Genomic DNA, 21,704 nt, shown 5'->3' with positions numbered 1-21,704 from the left:
TGATACAGAATTTACATATCATAAAGTTCCCACTTAGAATGTACAATTGAGTGAGTTTTAATATATTTTCTGTATCTTTGCAAAGTTTGCAACCTTCCCCACAGTCTAATTCCAGAACATTTTCATCACCTGAAAAGAAATCCCATGCTCCGTAGCAGTCTCTTCGTGTTTCCCTTTCCCCAAGCCCTAGACCACCACAGTCTAGTCTCTGTCTCTGTGGATTTGCCTCTTCTGGACACTTTGTGTAAATGGGATCATAGAACACGTGGCTGGAAAGTGGAACTCTGAGAACCTGTGCTGGAGGGTTTCTCAACATTAGCAGTCTTGGCATTTGGGACTAGATAATTCTTTTTTTTTATTATTATTATTTTTAACATTTGTTTATTTTTGAGAGAGAGAGAGAGAGAGAGAGAGAGAGAGAGAGAGAGAGAGAGAGAACGAGTGGGGGAGGGGCAGAGAGCGAGGGGGAGACAGAATCCGAAGCAGGCTCCAGGCTCCGAGCTGTCAGCACAGAGCCCGATGCGGGGCTGGAACTCAGGAACTGTGAGATCGTGACCTGAGCCAAAGTTGGATGGCGAACCGACTGAGCCACCCAGGCGCCCCTGGGGCTAGATAATTCTTTATTGTGGTGGGGCTGTCCTGTGCACTGTAGGGTGTTGAACAGCCTCCCTGGGCTCCACCCACTAGATGCCCATAGCACCTCCTCCCCAAGTCGTGACAGCCAGTAGTGTCTCCAGACATAGCCACATGTTCCCTAAGGGAGAATGGAACAAAATTGCTCCCAGTGGAGGACCACAGACCCACAGTTACCAGAGAATTGAACTGGGTGTAGAGGTACAGGAAGTGGAGTCGGTACCTGGACCCAGCATGCAGTTGTGGAAAGACTGGTGTTTCAGGGTCCTTATAGGTCCAACCATTGAGCCCCAAGTTCTAAAATTCTGTCATTCCTTTTAGAAATGGTAAAGAGGGGCGCCTGGGTAGCTCAGTTAGTTAAGCGTCTGACTCTTGATTTTGGCTCAGGTCATGATCTCACGATCCATGAGTTCGAGCCCCACGTCGGGCTCTGCGTTGGCAGTGTGCAGCCTGCTTAGGAATCTCTCTCTCCCTCTCTCTCTACCCCTCCCCTGCTTGTGTGCTCTCTCTCTCTCTCAAAATAAATAAATAAACATTAAAAAATTTTAAGAAAAGAAAACGATAATGGGTCGAATATGGAAAGCAGCACAATAGTTATTTGGATGAAATTATTGTTCAAAAAATATCCAGTGGGGAAAAAATCACCCATTTTTCAGATTATTTAAAAAGCATTGAAATGATTATGAAAAAAATAAAAGTAAATGGAATATGCCAGTGGTCTTCTTCATTATAAAGGGTTGGAACCATGCGTGCTGCTAATAATTGAAAAAGTATACAATTTAAATTTTGCATGGTCTATGTTAGAACCGTAAAGGTGTATTAATGGTTCCCAAGGAGTTTTGTTTAACTCAGTGCTAAAATTGACCCCTTGAGCAAGCAAAAAGAAGCATGAGATTTGATTTATACTGTGGCTAATGAAAACAAGTGGGCAATCATAGTTTAGTCATATCTTATTAATCTAACATAGTCTAAGGAATGGAGGAAAGAGAGGAAGTGTGTGGGCTTCAGAAATGCGTAAATTTCAGAAAAAATCACTTTATAAGCGTGACCTTTTTTCTGTTCCGAAATGCATGAGTGGAGGAGGCCCTCATCCTCCCTGGTAACTCATTTATAAATGAATGGGCTAAATCGTGCCTTCCGTCCATTCTCATTCTCAAGATGTGCCCTGCTCAGACTGGGACTCTTAAAAGCCTTGAGGTAGTCACTGGCATGTTTCCTGCTCTCAACTTTAAGGAAGTGTTTTCTCAGTCTGCCTTAGGCTGTGCAACCTTGACCATCTAGGACTTGACACCCTGTGTATGGCAGTGATATCAGGCTAGTTAATTCACTCGGATTGTGTTTACAAATAGGTTGCCGTTACACGGTGTCTTCTCTATAAATACAATTACACAATGTTGCTTTTAGCTTTTGTTTATATCAGGGATATAATTGAGTGCCTTAAACTCACGCCGACTTAAATTTATTTAGGGGCGCCTGGGTGGCTCGGTCAGTTAAGTGTCCGACTTTTGATTTTGGCTCAGATCGTGATCCCACGGTTGGTGAGTTCGAGCGCAGAGCCTGCTAGGGATTCTCTCTCCCTCTCTCTCTGCCCCTCCCCTGCTCGCTCGCTCTCTCTCTCTCTGAAAAATAAAATAAAAATAAACATTTAAAAATTTATTTAAAAATACATGTTCTAAACATGTTTTCAAGATTTTATAACGATCTCTCTCTCTCTCTCTCTCTATATATATATATATGAATAATGGTGAAACATCTGAAGCCATATCATGGTAGAATTTCATGTGATCATTTTCCTAGCAACACTTCACAATCTGAGAGCAAGTAATATGGGGTCTCTTTGCAAAATGCTTCTGGGAAGACCACCTCTGACTTCTTTAATGTTAATTTAGAAAAAATTGGTTTCACTGCAGACTATACTTTAGAACTACTCGTGTAGCTTTTCAGTAGTACTCATGTCTGGGTCCCATTACACCTGGCTTCTGAGTCAATTGGTCTGAGCCTCGGTTCCAGCTCTCACTGTAGTTTTGAATCACCTGGGGACCTTTCAAAAACGTCGATGGCTAGGAACATCTCCAGATACCATGTTTCAGTTGAGTCTGATGGGGAGCCAGGGTTGAGATCCGTGGGATACGATCTCCCCGCCTGTCCTATATGTCTCTTAGACCTTTACTATATTTGAAACGTTATAGTTTTATCAACTTTGCCCGTATCAGCGTTTTTTTTTTTCTTTTAAGTGAACTTCCATTCAGTGCCATGGAGGGAATTAAGAACACGCAACACGATGACATTTGCAATCAATTATAAAATAGTAGAATCAGACCCACAGTTTTATCATGATGGCAGACCGCAGTGAGCACTCAGCAAACGTTTGCTGACGGTGGGCCAAAAAAGTGTTTCATATGGTCTCTCGGTTTTTTCATGAGTATTTCGTTTCAGACTGGATCTTTCACGGAGTCTGCATGAGGCTGCTAAAATGTTGATTCAATGAATGGGTACATTTCATGAACCACCCATCCGAGTGGGTTACTTTGGGTGCAGCTGTTTTGATTTTTCCTTCCTCTGACTATATGGTTTTGTTCATGTAATCAAACAGAGCCAGTCGTTTGGCCGTTTTGTAGACACATTCTTTGTGTGGCCAAGAATCCCGTTTGCGGTGGCCACACCATAACTAGATTTGAATGTGGAACAACCCAGCACACAAGTGCTAATTTGAATCAATTGTTCAGATTGCCAGCACAAAAACCAACGTGACCTCCACCACTGGGTTCAATTAGCAACCCTGCAGGCGAGGAACTGGGTTTATTTCATTATCATTTCCTTCATCCATCAACAACCCTCATCTTCCTGAACGATGAAATAATAACAGTTTCAAACTTAAGGCGTATTTTGTTCACCTTAACTTTCTACTTATCCTTTTTTTTCTGAGTACAAACATAAAACGTATTTACAAATAAATTCAACAATATAGGTATGCATTAGGCAGAATGTCAAAGTCCCTGGGAATCCCATCCTCAGGTGGACAGCTACTATTAACCATTTGAGGATATAATTTCTGGAACTTTCTGTGCTTACACTAACACGTATTTCCTGTAGAAATCATAGTAGACATATTATCATGCCATTCTACCACATCCTTATTTAATTTCATATATAGCGGTCACCTTTCCACGTTTATACAGAGTGGGTGACTTCATTTTTCTGGACGGCTGAACAGAACTCTATTGAGTAGACATCCCACCTCATAGTATATCTAGCCAGTCATCCAGTGATGGACATTTACGTTCTTGATGCTTACATATATAATGCGCATGTAGAAAGCTGCACAAGCCTACCACTTAATGAGTTTCCACAAGGCGAACACGACTATGCGGAAGATGAGGAAGAAACATGACCAGTACCCAAGAGGCCCCCTTGGACTCCCTTCGAGTCACTTCCCTCCAAGAGTAACTTCTAATCTATTTTTCATAGCACAGATTGGTTTTGCCTGATTTTATACTTTGCATTCATGATTTCATACGGTACGTTTTCTTTTGTGCCAGACTTCTTTTGCTCCAAGTGGTGTCTGTGAGATTCATTCATATTATTGTAGATGGTTGGAGTTTGTTTATTCATTCTCCCTGCTATGTAGTATTCCATTGTGTGGTTATATTGCAATTTATCTATTCTCCTTTGATGGATATTTGGCTAGTTCACAGAGTTTAGCAGTTGAAAATGATGCTATCATGAACATTGGAGCACACATCTTTTGGTGAACATATGCATGCATTTCTATTGTTTTTATTTTGCTTTGCTATCAGGGATGGTGTTGAAATGAGTTTCTGTGGCTGTGTCTTGCACATTTTGTAAATATTTCTATCAAATGCATTCTTAGAATTGCTGGGTCAAATGGTATGAACATTACGTTTTGAGTAGATATGGCAGAACTGTTCTCTGAAAATATTTTGACTTTTGAGCTCGGTCTGCACCCCAGGCAACCCACTGTGGCTGTGTCCCTTTGCTGTTGCCATTATCTGTGACGCAGATGCTGCTGTCGTGCTTTCTGGACTACAAGGCAAAGCTAATGAGAACCAGAATCTTCTTCCTGGCCCCTCTCAGACACTCCCTACTGGGCTAGTGCCTCTCTCATGTGTCCAGTGAAAGGCAAAAACTAAAATGACCTAATGTCCCAGGATGCCAGGGTGTAGTGTAAAACTGCCAACTGCAATGCTTGAGCAAATTGATGCTACAAGATAACCTCATTTCCCAGGTGGAGCCGGAGCTTTCTAACCCAGAAATGAGAACCACATATCTTACCAAACAACAATGGCCCATTCAAACAAATGGCCCAAATGGCCCATTCAAAATGGCGGTCTTTGGGAGGCATGAGACTAGAGGAGTGTTTCCTAACCTTGAAACTCTTGACATTTAGGGTGGGATCATTCTTTGTTGTGGGGGTCTGTCCTGTGCACGGAAGGATGCTTAGCAGCACCCTTGGCCTCCTCCCACTAAATGCCAGGAGCACCCCACCTCTCATTTGTGAGGATAGAAAATGCTTCCAGGCATTGCCAGATGTCCCTGGGAGGTAGAATCACCCCAGTTGAGGACCACTGGCCTACTGCTTACAGAAGACTGGCTCTAAATCAGATTATGTTCAGATTCTGGCTCCATCACTTTTTGTTCTGTGACCTTGGGCAAGGTACCTAAACTCTCTGTACCTTGGTTGGCTCATACGTACATATGTTAATAGTAATACTTTCCTTAATCGTTTTTTTATAAAGATTAAATGAGATTCCTCTTGTGATGCATGTAGTACAGTGTTCAGCCTAAAATAGGTATTCAAAGTTGTTTGCCATGTTAGTCAAAATCTTTATTATTATTATTATCATCATCATCATCATCATCTAAAATCTGAGGTGGTGGAAAAACAGTATTCACTTTCTGGAAAAGGATGTGGCTTATGTGTATTTGAAAAACATCAAAGGACAGTGGGTTCACAGCTCTTGGAACAGGCAGTGGGAAATGTGGAGAAAGCATTATTTAAGTGCTGCAAACGAAAACAACGGCATTTTGTTGTACCTCTGTTCCTTCTCAAATTAGCATTTGTGGAAACCAGCGTTTGTGGAAAATGGACTTTGGCAGCAGAATTGGGCACTTTTAGGCCCGTGGGGAAATATTTTATGGCATTCTTCTTGTTAATATGAAATTAGTAAATTTTCAATAGTTGGTTAAATGCTTTCATTTTAAACAATAAAATATGTTCTGTGCTAAAGCAGCCACATTGGCCTTGTTATTATTGAGTAGAGAATTTTATCCATTATGAGCTTTGTTGGATTGATTCTCACCTGATATCCTTTCTTCCCACCAGAGGTCTAACTTAGATCAACTTGGGTGCCAGAAAACGGTGTCCTCTTCTCAGTGGGAAAGAGTGGCATCCTAGACAGGGTTCCAGAGGAGGAATGTGAGGCCAAGGCTATATCTTTGTGTTGCCAAAGTGCTTCTTGGCGAGTCTCTTCTTCCCTTTGGGTCTCAGATTTTCAATTGAGCAGGTGGGATTAGTTCAGCATTTCCCATCTGTGCTCTGAGCACTCCGAGGGACGTGAAGAGATGTTCTGAAAGAAAAAAAAAAAAAAGGAAAAGAAAAGGAGGTGAGAAGACACTCTGTGTTACAATTCTCCCTCTGCAGGACCTCTCAAGTTTTCTTTAATTATTGTTTAATGTGACTGTTTAAGATGGGACTAACATGAACAACTTTCTCAAACTTACTTGATCATGAAACCATTTAGGAAATCCTGCTTTAGATGATTTATGAGTCCCTTGTAGACACAAATGTCCTGCTTCCTTCTGTATTCATTTTCTTTCACTGGTATGACAAAGCACCATAAACTTCGTGGCTTAAAACTGCACACACCTATTATCTTACCGCCCAGTAGGTGAGAAATCTGACACAGGTCTCACTGGAGTGAGATCAGGGAGACAACAGTCTCCTATTTTAAGGATCCATGTGTTTGCACTGGGCCTGCCTGGACAATCCAGGAGACGCTCCCCGTTAACTTAATCACATCAGCAAGGTTTCTCTTTCCATGTGAGGCCACATATTTCTAGATTTCTAAATTAGAGTGTGAACATCTTTGGGGGTCCGTTATTCTGCCAACCACTCTGTCCGTCCCAGTGGCTTCTCTATTTCTCGATGTGTAGAGCCAGAAAGAAGCTCAGGTGCTTGTCTTCCTCATTTCTTTGCTTCCTCTCTTGTAGCATAGAATGATTATCTTGCAAGAGGTAGTAAGTTCTTCTGGCTCCTCCCCCCAAGAGCAATGATATTAAAGAATACGGGAGCAATGAAAACAAAGCTATTGAACTAAGCAGTGCAACATTTTATTCTTAGCTTCTCTCCTGATAGAGACAAGAATATTTCCTTGAAATGAACTAGGCTCGGAACTGTACTTCATTTTATGGCAAATTACCAGACTAGATATTAACACTTAGTCATTGAAATTAAAAGATGAACATAGAGGGATTAAAAGAGTTTACTTGCTTTTTTTTGGTAGAGCCATTACCTGGCTAATTTCTAAAAATCAGCTTTAAATCAAAAATTAAAAGACGAATGCTACCACATTGTTTAAATTTTTCAAGATACCCATGATCACCAGCCTGTGAAAAGAAAAGAAACTGGAGGACTGTGTTTCTTCTCAGTGCTTGGTAAAAGTTCTGAGAGCCAATCTATACAAAGTGGAAACATTGTATGGGTTTGCTTATGGCTGTTGATATTTTCTCTGTCATGAAAGGAACGAGGTGGAAAATGAGTTTCACAGTAAAAAATATTTTTAGATCTTAGTGTTTCAACTCATGTTGTTAAGGTTTTGTTGTTGTTTTTGTTGGGCTATTTTATAGAGTCATTGTATGACCCAGCAATTCCACTCCTAGGCATATACCCAAGAGAATTGAAAACATATAGTCACATGAAAATTTATACATGAATATTTACAGCTGTTTTAGTCATAATGGCCAAAATGTGGAAACAATCCAAATGTCCATCGACTAATGAATGCTAAAACAAAATTTGGTATATCCAAATAATGAATATTATTTGACCATAAAAAGAAGCAAAGTACTAATATGTGCTACAACATGCATGAACCCTGAAAACATGCTAAGAGAAATAAACTGCGAATAAAAGGCCACATATTGTAAAATTCCCCTTATATTAAAAGTAAAAAATAGGCAACTCCATAGATTAGTGGTAGTCAGGGCCTGGGGTGCTAATGAGTTTAGGGTTTCTTTGGGGGGTGATGAAAATATTCTGGAATTAAATAATGGTAATGCTTGCCTATATCTGTGAATATACTAAAAAAAAAAAAACCCACTGAATCCTATACTTTGAAATGGTAAATTTTATGGCGTCAGAACTTTGGTTATTTGGTCTGGCAATCTCCAAGGGAACCAGCGCTGGGGTAGGGAAACCTGAACTGTAATTGATGAATTGCTGGAGGCTTGGTGTGGACAACTCTGAGAGTTAAAAACACCAGGGAGACCCAGTCATCAGCAGGCCCTTATAATTTCGTGGGTTTTATCTCCTGGATCTCCACCAGATTAACAAATGATGTGATTAACTTTTGTAAAAAATCTAAAATAATTGGCAAAAAACTTCCTGGAGCTGATAAGCAATTGTAGCAAGGTTGTATACAAAGTTAACATACAAAAGCCAATCGCTTTTCTATATACCAGCAATGAACAAGTAGAATTTGAAGTTAAAACAATACCATTTACACTGGTACCCCCAAAAATGAAATACTTAGGTATAAAGTTAACAAAATATGTACAACATCTATATGAGGAAAACCACACAACTCTGATGAATAAAAACAAAGAGCTAAATGAATGGAGAGAGATCCTATGTTCATGGATAGGAAGATTCAATATTGTCAAGATGTCAGTTCTTCTGAACTTGATCTATAGATTCAAGGCAATTCCAATCAAAATCCCAGCAAGCTATTTTGTGGACATTGGCAAACTTATTCTAAAGTCTATATGAGGAGGCAAAAGACCCAGAATAGCCAACATAATAACAAAGGAGAAGAATAAAGTTGGACATGACACTGCCTGACTTGAAGACTTAGTATAAAATGGCAGTCATCAAGACAATGTGGTATTGGCAGGAGAACAGACAAATAGATCGGTGGAACAGAATAGAACACCCAGAAATAGACCCACATAAGTATAGTCAGGGATCTTTGAGAAAGGAGCAAAGGCAATACAATGGAGCAAAGATGGTCTTTCCAACAAGTAGTGCTGGAACAACAATAGATACCCACAAAAAAAAAAAAATATGAATCTAGACATAAACTTCATGCCCTCCACAAAAATTAACTTAAAATGGATCACAGACCTAAATGTAAAATGCAAAACTATAAAACTCTTGAAAGATAACACAGGAGAAAACCCAGATGACCTTGGGTATGGTGATGACTTTCTAGATACAATACCAAAGGCACAGTCCATGAAAGAAATAATTGATAAGCTGGACTTTACTAAAACTAAAATCTTCTGCTCATGAAAGACGATGGCAAAAGAATGAGAAGACAAGTCACAGACAGGGAGAAAATATTCACAAAATATACATCTGATAAAGGACTGCTGTCCAAAGTATACAAAGAACTCTTAAAATTCAACAACAAGAAAACAAACAACGTGATAAAATATGGGCCAAATACTTTAATAGCCACGTCACTGAAGAAGATACACAGATGGCAAATAAGTGCCTGAGAAGATGTTCCACGTAATATGTGATCATGGAAATGCAAGTTAAAGTAACAGTGAGATAACCACCATGTACCTACTATAAAGGTCCAAACCTGGAACACTGACAACATCAAGTCTGGTGAGGACACCGACCAACAAGATCTCTCGTACATTGCTGGGGCGCATACAAAATGGTACGGCCACTTTGGAAGACAGTATGGCAGTTTCTACAAAACTAAATATACTCTTTCTATACTATCCAGCAATCACACTCCTTAGTACTTACCCAAAGGAACTGAAAACCTACATCCACACAAAAACCTGCACATGGATGTTTATTCATAATTGCCAAAACCTGGAAGCCACCAAGATGTCCATCAGTGGGTGAACGGAGAAATAAACTGTGGTGCATCCAGACAATGGAATATTATTTGGTGCGAAAAAGAAATGAGCGATCAAGCCATGCAAAAACGTGAAGAAACCTTAAATGCACTAAATGAAAGGAGCCTATCTGAAAAGGCTACATACTGCCTGATTCCAACTATCTGATATTCTGGAAAAGGCAAAACTATGGAGACCATAAAAAGATCAGTGGTTGCCAGGGGTTATAAGGGAGAGAGGGATGAATAGGCGGAGCCTGGAGGATTTTTAGGGTAGTGAAAATACTCTATATGATACTATGATTATGAGTGCATGTCATTATACGTTTTTCCAGTCCAATAGAACATACAACACCAAGTGTGAACCCTGATGTAAACTATGGACTCTGGGTGATGATGATGTGTCAGTGTAGGTTAATCAGTTGTAACAAATGTCCCCTTTGGTTGGGGGACGTGGATAGTGGGGGAGGCTGTGCGTAGGAGCAGGGGATATTTGGGAAATGCCTGCACCTTCTACTCAAGTTTGCTGTGAAACTGAAACTGCCCTAAAAAATAAAGGTGGTTAAAAATGCACCCATTAATTATAACTCCCCAAGCCCCCATAATATATTAGTATGATGTATTTTTAGAACTTTCAGTTTCGGGGCACCTGGGTGGCTCAGTCGGCTGAGCATCTGACTCTTGATTTCAGCTCAGGTCATGATCCCAGGGTAGTGGCATTGAGCCCCACATGGGGCTCCACACTGAGCATGGAGTCTGCTTGGGAGTCTCTCTTTCTCCCTCTGCCCCTCTCCCCACTCTCTCTAAAATAAAAGAAAAACCAAACCAAAACAACAACAACAAAACACCCTTCAGTTTCTGTACATTTCATTGCTCAAAGGAAGCATTATTTTCCTTACGCAAAAACATTTAGCTAGGTCTTTGAAACAGTTTTTAACGTATCATTTTAAAAGTAATATATTTAGAAGAAAACATTTCCGGAAAAAATGTCCGAAACGTAGCAACTAACAATTCAGGTCTGTGCCAGTAAGTTCAGATGATTTGTTTTTATGTCATACCTCGCATTTTGTGTCATTTTGCAAATAGTTTCTCTCTGTTCGCTTGCCGCTTTTACATGTTTTGACACTTAATAGTAAAAGCCAGGAAGCAAGATTTTTTTCAATTTTACTGCAAGTGATTTTCGCTACTTTAGAACAAATGTCCTAAATATAAATACTACCCGCTGGTCTTGTTTCCATGCTAATAGACACAAATGGTTTTCTGTATAGATGCAGAAGCGTACTTTCCCAAGAGCTTTCTTTCAACCAACAGATATGCAAAAGTATAAAACTCAAGTGCTGTTTCTTCTAAGTGCTGTGTCTATCCTTCCGGAACATACCGCCTAGTGAGGGAGAAAAGGCACAAGTGCAGAGAATCAATGTTTAAATCAGAGTCAAGAAAATAGCTGAAATATGAAGGGTGGGGAGGTGATGTGTGATGGTTACATAAGAGGGAAGTATCATAGACAGTTAATGTTTTCTGGGAAAATAACTGACATTTAAACATCCCCAGTCCTCCCCTTGCTTCCCTTAGTGAGACATCACAAGTGATTCCTACACATCTTAAGTGCATAGGTCATTTAGGTCCTTAAAAGAAACATGTAGGAAAAATAAGCTGTTGAGCGATCTCTATGGACCCATCCGCTCATCCGTACGTACGTGTATGTTGTAATAATGGTTGTAAAAGGAGGCAGTTCCTTTGCTGTTTGAAATAGTGAAACGCTGTAGGAAACTCCATCATTTCCTGTACTACCTGTCTGGTGATTTCTTTTCAGTGGGTCCAGAACAAGGTCAGCAAACTTTTTCTGTAAAGGGCCAGATCATAGACATTGTAGGCAACCACTCAACTCTGCTGTTGTATCAGGACAAACCCTCCCCAAGATGGAAATCACCAGGCCTGCTTGGGCTCTAGTTTTTAAAAACGGGCCGGAGGCCGGAGGCCGGATATGGCTTGAGCTGTAACTTGTCCATCCCTGCTCTAGGTCAACAGTTGCCACCTCAAGGTCAAGCCATGCCACAATCAATGTGTTAGAAGTAATAATTCAACAACTTTAGAATTTTACTTTGTAGGAAAACAAAATAAGAGAGGGTTTGTGGTGAGCCTGGGACCGCCTCACACTTCTGGTCATTTCTGATGTACTTTCTTGAGTCAGAGTTTGCCATACCGTGAGAGAAAGGTATGGTACTCACAGGGAGGTAGTGTAGGGTGGTGGTTAAGACCCCAAACTCTGGGGTTAAGGCCTATGACTTTGAATCCCATCTCTGTCGCTTGCATCCTATTGCTTTGGGCAAGTTACTTAACCTCCTGGTGCTTGATGTCTTCATCTGTGAAATGGGTACATAACTCATAAAGTGATTTCATGATTAAAGCAGGGAGTACATAATTAGGGCTAGGAATAATAATGGGTACATATGTACATTCACAAGAAATGTTAGTTATTCCTCACATCTCTGAATCCCCTGGGGACAGGACATAGCTCCCAGCTTAGCTTATCTGTGCCGTGAGTCACTGATGAGCAAGCCTTACCATTAACAGTTGTGTTGACTACAAACTCTCGTGGTGCTAACGGGGTGTAATTTCGTATTTTCTTACATTAAAAAGTCGTTCTACCACAGCTGGATATTTAACAAGGGAGAAGGTAGCGAAACTCAGTGTCGAAAACGTGAACGTGCATCAGTGGCGCCTTGTGAGTGAAATCAACATTGGAGCACATTAGGCTACAGCAACTGAGATTACCAAAAAGTCGACAAAGTGTTATGTGCCTGACAGTTGTGCGGTTTGCTCTTTCTGTTGGGATCACTGAGCTCTGGGGTTCCAAGTCCTACCATTTTTACGAATCAGGTGATGTTTATCTATGTTTGTTTGCACACACTTCCGTGTTCCATTAATATTAACTGGTAATGGGTCGATAAAAGTGAAGGCTCATTAAAATAACTAAGTTCAGTATTTTTAAAAAACCGCATTAGCGTATTATTTTTCTTCCTCATTAGCCACTTTCCAAATGGTCTTCGCATTGCCACGTTAATGAATCATGTGCTGAGAACATGCTTTTGTGAATTCCATGACTTCCTCCTAAAAAGCGTGCTCTGCTATTTATTTTACTCACCACAAAATCATGTGTGTGTGTGTGTGTGTGTGTGTGTGTGTGTGCGTCCGCAAGCATATGGGGAATCAAAATCTGGGTCCAGGACAGTGTGTGTGTCTCACACGTCTCATTCATCATGCAAATTACATGCGTCGCTCCCCTCTCCCCAGAGGATGGTTCTTTATCTCCATTTCCCAGAGCAGATAACTGAGGCTAGAATGCTCAGATACTCCTGTGGCCAGCTGTGGGCTGAGCTGGAATTTAAAGGCTGGCAGTCGGGTCGGGTCACGGGGCCCCCTGTGCAGCTGCTGTGTTGTAACACTGTGTCCCATTGGAAGGAAACAGCTGCACGTGAGCACGTGAGACCTGCTTATCACACTGCCCGCAAACCAAACCACCGTTAGAAATATTCCCCACGGAGACCACGGCCGACATCATAAAAAGTGGCATCTGTGTGAAGCCTGTACAAGTGAAAAACAGCTTTAAATCACGGGGGCGCGTGTTTGGGGATTTAATTCCCAATCGGTAGTACTGTTAGGTTTTATTTCTGTAGCAGAAATAAACCACCTGCCCTTGGTGTCAGAGAAGTCTGGCAGGATCAGGGGATAAAGGAATGTAGACATAGCACACCTATCACGGCGGAGTATGAAGGGGTGCTAGAAGGGAGGGGTGGAAGCACGAGGGAGAGAGGCCAGATGCACGGCAAATGCTTCGTGGAATTTGGAGAAAAAGGAAGAAGGGCAAGGCATTTGCCACCCGATAGTTTTCTAAATCCCAGGCCATTGCAGTGGCTCTCGTCTTGAACTGCCCATTAGAATCCCCAGAGAGCCCTGTAAACCTGCCACAGCCCGAGCCCCAACCCTAAAGAGTCTAGCCGATTTGATCTCTACTTGTGCTGTCCAGGGTGGTAGCTCCTAGCCACTGTGGCTATTTACATTTCAATCAAGGAAGCTTTAATAAAACTAAAAATGAAATGGTTCCATTCCACTAGCCTCATCTCAAGTGCTCATCAGCCATGGGTGGCTCGTGGCCACCATATCAGACAGTACAGGTAACAAACATTTCCATCATCACAGAAAGGTCTGTCGGACCTTGCTGGTCTGGAGGGGTGTGCGGGCATGGGTGTTTTTGAAAACTTCATTGAGTAATTCTTTTCTTTCTCTTTCTTTCTTTCTCTCTTTCTTTCTTTCTTTCTTTCTTTCTTTCTTTCTTTCTTTCCTTTTTCTTTCTTTCCTCCTTTCTTTCTTCCTTCCTTTCTTCCTTCCTTCTTTTTTCTTTCTTTCTTCCTTCTTTTTTCTTTTTATTTCTTTCTTCCTTCCTTTCTTCCTTCCTTCTTTTTTCTTTCTTTCTTTTTCTTTCTTTCTTTTCCTTCCTTCCTTCTTCTTTCTTTCTTCCTTTCTTTCTTTCTTTCTTTCTTTCTTTCTTTCTTTCTTTCTTTCTTTCTTTCTTTCTTTCTTTCTTTCTTTCTTTCTGTTGAGATAGGCACCAAGTAAGTCTAACGTGCAACCAGGTTAGGGAACTACTGGTCCTGACAGAGTTTGTTCAAAGATTTGTCACCACTTGCATCGGAACGAATTTTGCTTTTGAAGCAAATACTCCAAGAATAGTATTAAAGCTAGGTTTTTTCTGCAGTGTAGTAACGCAGAGGCATATACCTTTATTTAAAATAGCGTGTTTGCTCATTTGCTCAACAACAAAGGGTTTAGATGAGCTAACGACGAGCCTTCGATTGAAATGTGTAAGTTGCCTTTCCCATTCCGGTTGAAGTATTACAAGAATGCCTGATGATTTTGTACTAGGTATTGAGCAAGTTTAATAAGATACGTTATCTTAAACTGAGACAGAGGGGCCGATCGTGCACAGCTCACGTTTTGGGCAACAGATTCGAGGTGACTGATGTTCGCATGTTTGGTGATACTCGAAACTAATTCATTCGGGCAATAAGTTTATTAAGTCTAAGGTCATTTGTAGGGAATTGTTTTCCTTCCCTATTAGAGAAAAACCTCATCGAGAGGAGGCTGCGGAGTGTTAAATGCAGTTGATGAAACGAAATGCTGTCAAGCGTAGCATTGAAAGGAGAAACGGGAAAGGAATTCACTTTGGTATTTGTTGTTGCTGTTGCCTGTTTTGTTTTGCCTGTCGGTTTCCAGTGTAGAGTTTTCCCCCTTCTAAATATGATAATCATCTCTGCTTAAGGCTTGCTTTACTTCCTGCTGATTTAGAAATATCTGATAGGGGATTGAGCTTTCCAGTGTGGGACAATGCTGCTTCAACATCCCTGTATCTTTTAGATAATCTTGTTCCAAATTCATTCCTTGTCTCTTGAGCAGTGGGTCTGCCCCTGTCCGAATAAATGACCCACTCTGCAGAGCGTCCACATGACATCTTACCAATAATGAGTGTCCTCTCATCTGCGCATCCTTTTTTGGGTGAAACCTGAAGCATTCATTCTTATAACTCAGCTTTCCTCGCAATGTGGGTAGAAGGAGCAGCCTGAAAAAGAAATGCCCCACTCTGCAGCACATTAAAGCCAGTGACCTCAAATCCAGGTGTCTCTATGAGAACCGGAAGAGAATGATCTTTTCCAGATCTACCCTCCCCAACACATAAAATGACATGCGAGTTTCTCACTCTCCCCCAAAGGTACTTCTCCAGGTAGGATATTGGACCTGCCTCCCTGGGGATCCATATTTACTGGAAAAATTGAGAGACTCTCATAAAGAAAGCATCCCTAAGGGGCGCCTGTGCTATTGCTGTCAAAAGCCTCTTTTTGTCAGTTGATGTCATGCACGGCGCCTCTGTTTACCATGCACACCGTAGACCTCAGGGTTTGCTTGCTCTCACTATCCCCTTCCTATCTATTTCGCACCACTCTGCCTCGTTCACCTTTCCTAAAACACCCCTTTCCTCGTGTTCCACCTCTCCCCCAAATCGTGAAGTGCATCTTCCTACTGGTACATGGTACGACACTCCCAAGGTTTTCTAAAATGCCTGCCTCTCTTCCCTTGAACACAGTCCCTCCCCTTATTCCTGGAGGTAATGGCCTCATCAGCTTTCTGTTCTGCTTCCTCCTGCTGCCCTGGCCTCTGTTCGCACACATTTCTGTGCCTCTATCCATCAGGGCTTTGGGCACTGGGTCCATAAGGGATTCATTGAGAAAAAGGTCACTGGCTTGATATAGCCTAGGGGTTAAACGCGTGGCATCTGGAAACAGATCCCCGGGTTTGAACTGCTTACTCCCTAGTTGTGCAAGTTACTCAAGCACCCTGTGTCTCTGTTTTCTTGTATGCAAAACCGGGAAAATCCTACGTATCTGCCTCTAGAGTATAGCCACTATCCACGGAGGGAATAAGCACGGACTACATGTTAGATGTTCTTTATTACAGTTTTGACTCTTTCAGATCCATGGCCTCAAGTAACTTTCCAGCTACCCAATACCTGGCTTTGGCTTTGATGGTAGATTTTTAGATCTGAAGGATCTAAAATTCACTCTCCCACTCTCCCTGCAAATGGGTCACAGTAGTAGCAGGAGGATGATAGAAATCAGACCAAGGTCCAGTGCTGGGGCGTGGGGGGAGGGCAGATAGCTGCAGTTAAGGACTTGTCACCTCACTTCCGCAAGCTCTGATCCATCCAGAGGTAGAGTCTGATGGATAATTAAACTAAAAGATACCACATTTTTATTGGGCTCTTTCAGGTAGCAGAAGGACTGAAATGTCCTTCACAATTTGCAGTTCTTATGTATAATCAGAAAGAATATTAAGACCTTAATTTGCCGATTCTCTGGTATTGGTCGAGAGAGGTTAATTGGACCAATGAAGTCACTATTGTATCAGTCACGAATGTCATCTAAATGAAATTTCACTATGCCATTTTATCATAGTAGGTCCTAATTCTGAAAGACAAAAGCATCACCTGTTTCTAAATGTTGACGATATATTATTTAGAAACTGAAGGATGCCATTAGACATATATTTACCTTCTTGCTCTTCAGATTTGTTATCTATGTGTACAGAGGAATATAGGAAGGTGAGGTTAGCTGCTACATCACATATATCCTCAAATCCCACCGTACAAGTTTACTCCTCACTCATGGGGTCAGAGTGTCCACGACTGGTGGGATGCCTTGCTCCAAGCAGGGATTCAAGGACCCAGGCTCTGCTGTCTTCAACACGAGAAGATGTTGATTCGGTTATCTGTGGCTGCATAACAACCACCCCAAACCTTAGTGCTTAAAACAACAGCCATGTTATTTGCTCATGGTTCTTCCATCTGAGCTGGGCTCAGCTGAACATTTCTGCTGGCCTTGACGGTGGTCACTCCTGAGGCTTTATTCAACTAGGAGGATGGCTGGAGGCTGGATTTAGCTGAGATGCTGGGACCGCTAAGCTTTTTCCCCACTCTCCATGTGGCCTCTACACATCTCTCTCCAGTACAGTAGCCAGACTTAAGACATGGTGCTTCAAGGGTCCCAAGGATGCAACATGGCTGGCCCATGATCAAAGGGCGGGGGGCGCCAGGACGTGACCGTTGAGAAGCGTGGTTTGAGAACTGTTGTCTCCAGGCTTTATGGGTCAGGGCTAGAAGTGAAGCTTGTCACTTTCTCCCACAGTCCATTGGCTAGAGCTTAGCGATATGACCGCTGCTACCTGCGGAGGAGGCTGGGAAGTAGAGTCGAGCTGAGTGCCCAAGAGAAAGAGAGTCCGGGAGCAGCCAGTCAGTCTTTTCCTCCATCTCTCTGCCTCTGTAAAATAGTGTGGTGGAAGGGAGTGAATGCATGACACATGTACACGGCTTAGTACTTAATACATGCTCAGTGAATTTCTCTTATCATCATCATTGTTACTGTTTGCTTGGTGCAGCGACTACTTGATTTTATTCCAGTTAAATCAAAACACATGGCAGCGGATGCCATGCGCAGGAACGTGGGCTTTGTCCAGGAGCTGAAGAGGAAACATCAAAGGGTTTTAGGCAAGAGTGTTGTAATCAGAAATGTATTCACCCCCCCCCCCAAATTTGACATAGTGGTTCTATAATATTTTTGCCCTGAATGTGCAAAATGCCCCCAACAGCAAGAGCAGAAATAATCCAGAAGAGTCAAAGAAGGTGGAGTGAATACTTAATGGCATAGTTGTTGCTTGGTACTCTTGGCTAGTGAAGAGTCAAATGGATAAAAGATCACAGTTGTGTTCTAGCATTTTTGTGGTTAGCAAGCTCTCCCATGGAATGGACCTTTTAATTGCTTCCTGATATTTATTTCTCAAGCTGTTTGGGTGACTTTGGGCCTCTTATTGGTTCTCTTATTGGTTCTACTTAAAGACTGGATATTTAAATAAAAAGAAGGTTCTTTATCTTCGCCCTTTGTTTTTCTGGCTTGAGTGCGTTTTTCCAAAGAATGCCAGATACTCAGCTTCTCCATTGCTCTGCATTGCCTCTCCAGGCCAAACTTGGTTCCACTCTGAAAACAGACCAGGGATTTCTCAAGACATTGTCTCTTGAGGTTGAGATTATTCATTTAAAGAAATAGTCGCCTTCTTATGAAACGTGCGTTGACCTGACTGTATGACTCCATTAAGTATCTGATTTAACAAGCCACTCCAGTCTTTGGTTATCATTCTTTTTAAATTGCCGTGTCTATTTCTCATTAGACAGTTGAGACATGGCCCTGACCGGTGCGGGTTGTGGCCTGTGGCTTTGTCTTCCAGTTCATTTGTAAGCCTCGTAGTGGTTGGGATCACAGCTGTGGTACTTATGAGCTGTGAATCTTTGGGCATAGTACTTAACCTCTCTGAACTTCTGTTTCCTCATCTGTAATATGGGATGTGATGTAACCCACTTTTTATAATTCCTTTAGCAGTTAATGAATAAAATGCTTAGGAAAATGTCCAGCGCTTAGTAAGCTCACAGTGAGAACTACATGAGAACTAAAAGATCACTGGCCTAACCATGACAAGTGAATTGCATACTTATCAATTTCATGCGAAATATTATATTAAATAAATTTAAATGAGGATCTGAATTCCATTTGCGAGTGTCCAGATTACACAAACCGTATTCAGTATCTGCTGGAATGATGACTATTTTCAACATCTGCACGTCGGGGGTAGTGGATATGGAGGTGTGTAAATCTTGACTCTGAATTTCTCTTTACGTGTAACCGTTCTGGGAAAGAAAACCATCTGATGTGTTTTATTGTTTTCAAATTCCTTTCTCTTGCTAAATAAATCCCAGCAGCAGCAGAAGCTGTGTGTGGCTTCTATCAAGTGATGATTAACCTCACAGAATCCTAGCAAAAAACATACCAAATCTTGAAGTTTTGGGTAAGATCATCCGTGAAATCATTTCTCAGGTTGTCGGTTATAATCACAGCAATTCTTCGGTTGGAATTCACTCTAGACCACAAGAGAACTATAACTTCGTATCGACTGGAAAACAAAAGTGTCTTTTTGAATTGTGTTTGCTTCAGTGCTATGTGGTATACATGGAGATCAAGGTAATTAGTGATCGGGGTATGTTTTTAGTCTTTCCTTTTCTTTCTGCTCTTCGTGGAGTTCTCTTCGTCAGCCCCAATTCCCACCTGCACCCTCTTAAATATGGCCACGTGGTTATGTCCACGCCGCCCTCCACACCCTCCTGTTCAGGAAATGAACAACTTCTCAAGGACTATTGTTTCACAAAGAGCATAAAATTCAGAGCATGTGTTATGCTTCGGTATAAAAGAGAAAGAAATCTTTTCCTTTTTAAATGCTTTTTTTCTGGTCTTAGGAAAATGAACAAGCCAGTGGTTTTAAAATATAATTTAAGAATTGAGGATTTGTCCTACACAAAGAAAGTGTCCTGTGTGCTTTATCATGCTCTCAGGGATTTTACCCGAGACTTCCAACATTCTTTGCTTGATTCCTAATAAGGACACTTTGCACAGTTACAATCCAATTACCATTTGTAGATCCCTGTGGAAAAGAGGATTTTTTTAAAAGAGGAATCCTTTCCTCACTCCAGAATATCTCTTCAAAATAGCCTTATTAATGGGGCTCCTGGGTGGCTCAGTGGGTTGAGCGTCCGACTTCGGCTCAGGCCATGATCTCGAGGTTTGTGAGTTGGAGCCCCGCATCAGGCTCTGTGCTGACAGCTCGGAGCCTGGAGCCTGCTTCGGATTCTGTGTCTCCCTCTCTCTGCCCCTTCCCCGCTCATGCTCTGTCTCTCTCTGTCTCTCAAAAATGAATACATGTTAAAAAAAATTTTTTTAATAGCCTTATTAAAATAAAAATCAGGAAAACCACTTTCAATTTCTCTGCATTCTTTTTGTCCCTCCCCCCCCTTTCTACACACACACACACACACACACACACGCACACATACCGACTCACTCACACGCTCACTCAGTGACACAGCCTGCCTCCATTCTGAAGGGACAGGAACTTCTCAATGGTCCAATGACAAGATTGCATTTTTTGGTCCCAAGATTCACGGTAGCAGAGGTCTCTGGCAACACAAAGTATCCTGAGAATCACAGCTATGCCAGCTGGGCCTTTTCTCAGATACTCGATGTAATCTGCCATTGCAGGATCCATTTTTCCCCAAAAGAATAATTAAAAAAAAAAAAAGCAGACTCCAGTTCCTACTCCAAGCGTAGTTCTGTTACATTAGGACAGCAAAGACACGGCTGAATAGAATTCCTGGGTAAGCAACGGATATGTCTCTGCTTATACTTCTTTTTGAGAAGATTGTGGTGATAAAGTGTTGCGATTCCTCCACATCTATCTTGTGATTTGGGAGGAAAAGTGGATGGATCAGTGTCTGAGATGTGCGACAGCTAAGTACTTATCTGTGCCAGTAGAGATTTATGAGAATGTTATTTTTAGATCGGTTGATAATGTTCCAGCAGCTTGCAGTGAGCAAACGGGAGCAGAGAGGCGCATGCCGTAATGAAATGCGACAGCATAACTGGGCTGCTTTCTGCAGAAGATTCGGCACGGGCTGTTTTGAGTTCTGAAAGAATAAAGTGGCTTATTTTCTCCGCTGGACGTCTTGAACCCGGCCTTTGGAGAACAACTGGGATATTAGATAAGGCTAATAATAAATCTAATGGGCTCTGTTTTACAAAAGGGGAAAACCTTAAGCTCCTGGATTTTTGGACACTGTCTGGCTCTCCTTACTATAAGGCTGTGTCTCGTAATGAAAAGACGCGGTGCGGGGAAGAGGCCGAATGTGTCCCTTACGTCCCAGATGCCACTCTGCTTCTGTAGGAGTCTTCTGACTTCCTTGGACCTTTCTTTCCTCCTTTGTAAAGGCAGGGGTTTGGATTGATTTATCATGAGAAGGGATGAAATACGTATAGTGCTTTGCGGTCTACATTCTGGAGCCCACAGCCTGGCTTCAGATCCCAACTCCGCTGCTCACTGGGTGTGCCAGCTTGACAAGTTACTTAAGACTCGTGCCTAGGTTTCCTCATCGGAAGTACGGGAATAATAATGGTAACATGGTCCTTAGAGCTGGTGTAAGAAATAAATGAGCTAACACAGATAAAGGGCTTGGGGCAATAACTAGCAGAAAGTGAACCCTCCATGAGTGTTAGCAGGATCTTCACGGTCCAATCCATGTCCGGAGGTCTGCCTTTCTAATGTCAGTGAACTAAGACATGTTGACTTTTTGGGTTGTTGTTGTTGTTGTTGTTGTTGTTGTTGTTGTTTTTGAATGGTGTTAGCACAGCACTGGACTTGACGATGTTCATTTCTCCTCCTTTGGTTTATCAATAATTTAGATGAATGGGCCATTTGCAGATAACCACTTTTATGCCACCCCGACTTTTACATACTTTCCAATATCCCCAATTCTTCCTATTGTTGTGTGAT

The 21,704-nt window shown here is 41.8% G+C and overlaps 1 protein-coding gene across 5 annotated transcripts in view; it reads left to right on the top strand.

Annotated features, from left to right (window-relative positions):
• The window catches only part of ARHGAP6 (Rho GTPase activating protein 6), a 448,084-nt gene that overhangs the window by 345,436 nt on the left and 80,944 nt on the right, over positions 1 to 21,704 (top strand). The window contains exon 1 of one of the 5 annotated variants that reach the window (XM_053202060.1): positions 20,137 to 20,532. The exons of the other annotated variants lie outside the window; for them this stretch is intronic. The gene's annotated coding sequence lies outside the window, so the exon portion shown is untranslated. Of the gene's footprint in view, positions 1 to 20,136; positions 20,533 to 21,704 lie in introns of those variants that run through there. 5 annotated transcript variants of the gene reach the window in all.

Source organism: Acinonyx jubatus, chromosome X, assembly GCF_027475565.1.
Source record: "Acinonyx jubatus isolate Ajub_Pintada_27869175 chromosome X, VMU_Ajub_asm_v1.0, whole genome shotgun sequence".
NCBI lineage: Eukaryota > Metazoa > Chordata > Mammalia > Carnivora > Felidae > Acinonyx > Acinonyx jubatus.
The sequence above is the reverse complement of the archived record's forward strand: the minus strand, read 5'-3'. Positions and strand labels throughout refer to the sequence as shown.